General features: G+C 44.4%; 2 protein-coding genes across 4 annotated transcripts in view; both read right to left on the bottom strand.

The window, feature by feature from the left end:
• actn3b (actinin alpha 3b) overlaps positions 1–6,000 on the bottom strand; it is a 701,279-nt gene that overhangs the window by 493,162 nt on the left and 202,117 nt on the right. The gene's annotated exons all lie outside the window — the stretch shown is intronic.
• Positions 1–6,000, bottom strand: part of rin1b (Ras and Rab interactor 1b) — a 226,796-nt gene that overhangs the window by 122,605 nt on the left and 98,191 nt on the right. The gene's annotated exons all lie outside the window — the stretch shown is intronic.

Here is a 6,000-nt window from a genome sequence, read left to right as displayed (position 1 = left end):
CCCTTCTGAACACATCTGCGAGGCACTCGACCTTATTTGTCCTCATCCAGATCTGATATTTGGCACGCCTGTTGATAAGAGCTCCACTTCATTTGGTTTATCAGGCTGTAGAGCACAACAGCCGACCGACATCTCGCCTGGAGATTAATACCATCGACAAGCCATCCAGCGACCGACAAGATTTTGCTCTTTGCTAAAGAGCCGCGGCTCAATATTGGCAGACGGGTCAGGAGTGCCTCTGATTACAAAGAGCGGGCGAAAGCAGATGTGCCATCATTAAACATCAATACAGTACGGCCTATATGGGGCCCCCGGGAGCCCCTTTCCAATCTATAGCTCAGGCTCTTTTTTCCCCGCGTCTGTGTGCTTCTGAAAGCCCCCTGAAACTCGAGCCCTAAATAAAAGAGCATGGATGTTAGGTAATACGAGTTGTGCTCCCGAGTCAATATGCTGTGGATCTTGTGGAAAGAGGGCAGCTTGTGTTTTGTGCATGTGCAAATGTGCAATAGGACCCCCTGCGGTTTTGACTGCAATCGAGTCTAAAAATCAAGCTGCTCATTCTGCGCGGGGCCGCGGAGGGAGCGACGGCTTTCAGAGTTGGGTTTCACTGTGTGAATGTTGTCCGTTCCTGTCGAATGGGTTCTCCGCAGAACCCCTATTAAGGGATTTAATGATGAACTGCGAACTGGTTGGAGATCAATGCAAACATAGCGAGATTTGAGAGTCACGGCTGAAAGGATATTATATGCAATATTCCAGTTTTTTGCACATTAGTCTATATTGGTCGCATGTTTTGGATGGAAACATAGCTATTGTACGCTGTTAACAATTTCCTGTAGAATCTACACTACACCTGACAAAAGTCTCGTCGTCGATCGCAGTTGTAAGAGCAACAAATAATAACTCGATTTCTAGTTGATCATTTGGAAGTGGCAGGAGGTGGATTTCTCTGTTGAATAATCTGTTGAACTGCATCTCAATCATCACAAATACGAAGACCTACTGGAGCCCGCACACACCCAAGATTCTCACAGAGATCAGTCAAGTTTGGTTTAGGAAAAGTCATGGTTTGGGGTTACATTCAGTATGCGAGAGATCTGCAGAGTGGACGGTATCAAGACATTTGTGCTGCCCATTACATTACAAACCACAGGAGAGGGGAAATTCTACAGCAGGATAGTGCTCCTTCTCATACTTCAGCCTCCACATCAAAGCTCCTAAAAGCAAAGAAGGTCAAGCTGCTCCAGGATTGGCCAGCCCAGTCAACAGGCATAAACATTATTGAGCATGTCAGGGGTAAGATGGAGGAGGAGGCATTGAAGATGACTCCAAAGGATCTTGATGAGCTCTGGGAGTCCTGCTGTCTTTGCCATTCCAGATGACTTTATTAATCAGTGATTTGAGTCAAGTCAGAAATGTATGGATGCAGTCCTCCAAGCTCATGATGGAGTCAGACACAATATTCATTCTGTTTCCACTGCAGCAGGACTTTATATTCTATACTGGACATTATTTCTGTGACAAGACTTTTGCCTAAGCAAAGTCAGACCTTACTGTCCTAATTAAATCACTAAGTATCAAGGCATGATCAGATTTTATTGTGGTAAAATAAGCGTCATCTAGAGGCCTTTGGCTTTCAGATAAGCCACTTCTGATACCAAATGATAAACTAGACGTCAAGTTATTATTTGTTTTACTAAAACTTGGATAGGCGACAAGACATTTGTCAGATAGTACAGTAACTTACTGTAAATCAATTACAGTAAAACTGCTGTATTAACAGCACTATTTGTCTCGCTGTATATGTAATTGTATTTACAGCAGGGAAAATAAGTATTGAACACGTCATTATTTTTCTCAGAAACTATATTTCTAAAGGTGCCGTTGACTTTAAAGTTTCACCAGATGTTGATGACAACCAAAAGAAACCCATATATGGAAAAAAACAAATCTAATTACTTTACAAAGGAAGTTATGCGTAATAAAATGACGCATGGAAAAATCACTGAACACATGAAGAAAGGGAGGTGTAGAAAGGCAGTGAAAGCCCAGACAGCAGCTGAAATCTCTCAGTAGTTCTTTAGCAACCCTCTGCCCTTCATCAGTGTAAATGAATATCAGCTGCTCCAGTCCAACATCTACATTTGCAGGAGGATTTAGATGAAACCAGAGTGGACATTTCAGCACGACAATTATTCAAAACACAGCCAAGGAGACTCTCAGATTATTGGCTGGGCCATCCTAAAGTTAGTTTTTCTGTTTTTCTCATTTCTGCCCATATGGACAGCTTTTGCACTGTTTCCAGTTTGTCCAGTAGCTCGCAATGTACGTCGATGGACTTAAGAGGCAGAGAGGAGTTGACCACAATGATGGGGTTCGAGTCTGGTGAAAAACGGTTGCAGGAAGCGGGTAAGACGAAAAAACTAAAGCCAAAAAATAAAATAAATGAAGAAGAGGGTGAGAATGTGGTACAATCTGAAAACGTGGTAAAAATCAGGCGAGGGCTTTTCTTTTTCTGGATTGATTTTGAAAACTCTTGCGGTTGGGTTTATAGATGTCGGTCGGTGCACGGTCAGTCAGTCAACAGGGGCCTCTGGTGGATTTATGCAAGAACAGCAAGAGCGAATAGTATTCATGAGAGAAGTTTGAGGTCTCAAAAAGCGTACACAGGGACCTCTAATGGATTTAAAGGAGAACAGCAGGGGTGAACAGCACTCGTAAGAGAAGTTTGAGGTCTCAAAAAGCATACACAGCGGCCTCTAGTGGATTTACTTGAGAACAGCAGGCACAAATGGCATTCGGAAAAAGAAGTTTGAGGTCTCAAAAAGCGTACACAGTGGCCTCTGGTGGACTTACGTGAGAACAACCTGCTGGAAAATCCAGCTTAAACCAGCCTAGGATGGTTGGCTGGTTTAAGCTGGTCAACCAGGCAGGTTTTAGAGGGTTTTAGGTCATCTCCAGGCTTGTTTCCAGCCATTTCCAGCCTGGTTTTAGCTGATCAGGCTGGAAAATGGCTAGCTAAATCCAGCTAAAACCAACTTGACCAACCTGGTTTAAGCTGGACATAGCTGGTTTTGGCTGGGCTCCCAGCCTGCTAGGCTGGTCAAGCTGGTCATCTCCCAGCCTGACCAGCTAAGAGCAGCCTGGAAATGGCCAAAAACCCTCTAAAACCAGCCTGGTCGACCAGCTAAAACAGGGGTCACCAAACTTGTTCGTGGAAGGCCTGTGTCCTACAGATCTTAGCTCCAACCCTAATCAAACACACCTGAATAAGCTAATCAAGGTCTTACTAGGTATACTTGAAACATCCAGGGAGGTGTGTTGAAGCAAGTTGGAGCCAAACCCTGCAGGGACACCGACCCTCCAGGACCGAGATTGGTGACCCCTGAGCTAAAACAAGCCAACCATCCTAGGCAGGTTTAAGCTGGATTTTTCAGCAGGGCAGCAGGCACAAATGGCACTTATAAGAAAAGTTCGAGGTTTTCAACAGCGCACACAGCAGCCTCTGTTCGGTTTACGCAAGAACAGCAGGCACGAATGGTACTCATATGAGAAGCTTGAGGTCTCAAAAAGCATATACATCAGCTTCTGGTGGATTTACACAAGAACATCAGGCATGAATGGCACTCTTGGGAGAAATCGAAGATCTGAAAAAGCATACACAGCGGCCTCTTGTGGATTTACACGAGAACAGCAGGCACAAATGGCATTCGGAAAAAGAAGTTTGAGGTCTCAAAAAGCGTACACAGCGGCCTCTAGTGGATTTACTTGAGAACAGCAGGCACAAATGGCATTCGGAAAAAGAAGTTTGAGGTCTCAAAAAGCATACACAGCGGCCTCTAGTGGATTTACTTGAGAACAGCAGGCACAAATGGCATTCGGAAAAAGAAGTTTGAGGTCTCAAAAAGCGTACACAGCGGCCTCTAGTGGATTTACTTGAGAACAGCAGGCACAAATGGCATTCGGAAAAAGAAGTTTGAGGTCTCAAAAAGCATACACAGCGGCCTCTAGTGGATTTACTTGAGAACAGCAGGCACAAATGGCATTCGGAAAAAGAAGTTTGAGGTCTCAAAAAGCGTACACAGCGGCCTCTAGTGGATTTACTTGAGAACAGCAGGCACAAATGGCATTCGGAAAAAGAAGTTTGAGGTCTCAAAAAGCGTACACAGCGGCCTCTAGTGGATTTACTTGAGAACAGCAGGCACAAATGGCATTCGGAAAAAGAAGTTTGAGGTCTCAAAAAGCGTACACAGTGGCCTCTGGTGGACTTACGTGAGAACAACCTGCTGGAAAATCCAGCTTAAACCAGCCTAGGATGGTTGGCTGGTTTAAGCTGGTCAACCAGGCAGGTTTTAGAGGGTTTTAGGTCATCTCCAGGCTTGTTTCCAGCCATTTCCAGCCTGGTTTTAGCTGATCAGGCTGGAAAATGGCTAGCTAAATCCAGCTAAAACCAACTTGACCAACCTGGTTTAAGCTGGACATAGCTGGTTTTGGCTGGGCTCCCAGCCTGCTAGGCTGGTCAAGCTGGTCATCTCCCAGCCTGACCAGCTAAGAGCAGCCTGGAAATGGCCAAAAACCCTCTAAAACCAGCCTGGTCGACCAGCTAAAACAGGGGTCACCAAACTTGTTCGTGGAAGGCCTGTGTCCTACAGATCTTAGCTCCAACCCTAATCAAACACACCTGAATAAGCTAATCAAGGTCTTACTAGGTATACTTGAAACATCCAGGGAGGTGTGTTGAAGCAAGTTGGAGCCAAACCCTGCAGGGACACCGACCCTCCAGGACCGAGATTGGTGACCCCTGAGCTAAAACAAGCCAACCATCCTAGGCAGGTTTAAGCTGGATTTTTCAGCAGGGCAGCAGGCACAAATGGCACTTATAAGAAAAGTTCGAGGTTTTCAACAGCGCACACAGCAGCCTCTGTTCGGTTTACGCAAGAACAGCAGGCACGAATGGTACTCATATGAGAAGCTTGAGGTCTCAAAAAGCATATACATCAGCTTCTGGTGGATTTACACAAGAACATCAGGCATGAATGGCACTCTTGGGAGAAATCGAAGATCTGAAAAAGCATACACAGCGGCCTCTTGTGGATTTACACGAGAACAGCAGGCGGGAAGGGCACTCAAGAGAGGTTTGAGGTCTCGAAAATCGTACACAGTGGCCTCTGGTGGATTAACGCAAGTACAGCATGCACGAATGGCACTCGTAAGAGAAGTTTGAGGTCTCAAAAAGCTTAGATTGATTAATGTGAGAACAGCAGAGGTGAAAGGCACTCATAAGAACTTTTAGACCTCAAAAAGCGAACACACAGCGCCCTCTGGTGGATTCGCGAAAACAAAAACTGCAACAAATAAATTTGTATCTGCTGGGACGTGTTTGGCGCTCTCCAGAAATGCATATAGGGGTACGTATTCAGAATGAACCAGTGTTAGATGGTCAACAGTGCGATTAAAGATGTATTAACAGAAATGAATGACATGCATGTATTTGATATCCGATCGTGACTAGACCCACACAGAATCTGCGCGCGCAGAATTCCACAGATTTTCCGCAGAATTCTGCAGATTTCTGGTGATTTTTAGCCCATTATTCATTCTGTTTATTTACTTGAGTAAATGTGTAAATATGAATTTATTCAGTTTTTATTCAGTAATTTATTACTTTTTATTTAATATATTAAGGTTTTCGTTATGATACTGGATACGCTGGATACTCCCAAAATAATTCCGCAGAAATCCGCAGATTTTTGCCAAAATTCTCCGCAGAAATAGCAAAAAACATCTTCAAAAACAGTCAATCTGCTTGAAAACCTCTGCCGTCTCAGTCATTTCATATGGTTTAATCAATTCAGAATTGCCGTCAGTAACGGCTGCCGTCTCTTTTGTTGAAACAGTGTGTACATGTATGTGTGTTGCCACTAAACTCTACAGTTGTTAAGCAGAGCTAATGATTTCCCCAAACTAACCAGACATTCACACACACTAAGAGCTGTTTAC

The sequence above is a fragment of the Danio rerio genome, chromosome 7 (genome assembly GCF_052040795.2).
Source record: "Danio rerio strain M-AB ecotype USA chromosome 7, GRCz13ab, whole genome shotgun sequence".
Taxonomy (NCBI): Eukaryota; Metazoa; Chordata; class Actinopteri; order Cypriniformes; family Danionidae; genus Danio; species Danio rerio.
The sequence above is the reverse complement of the archived record's forward strand: the minus strand, read 5'-3'. Positions and strand labels throughout refer to the sequence as shown.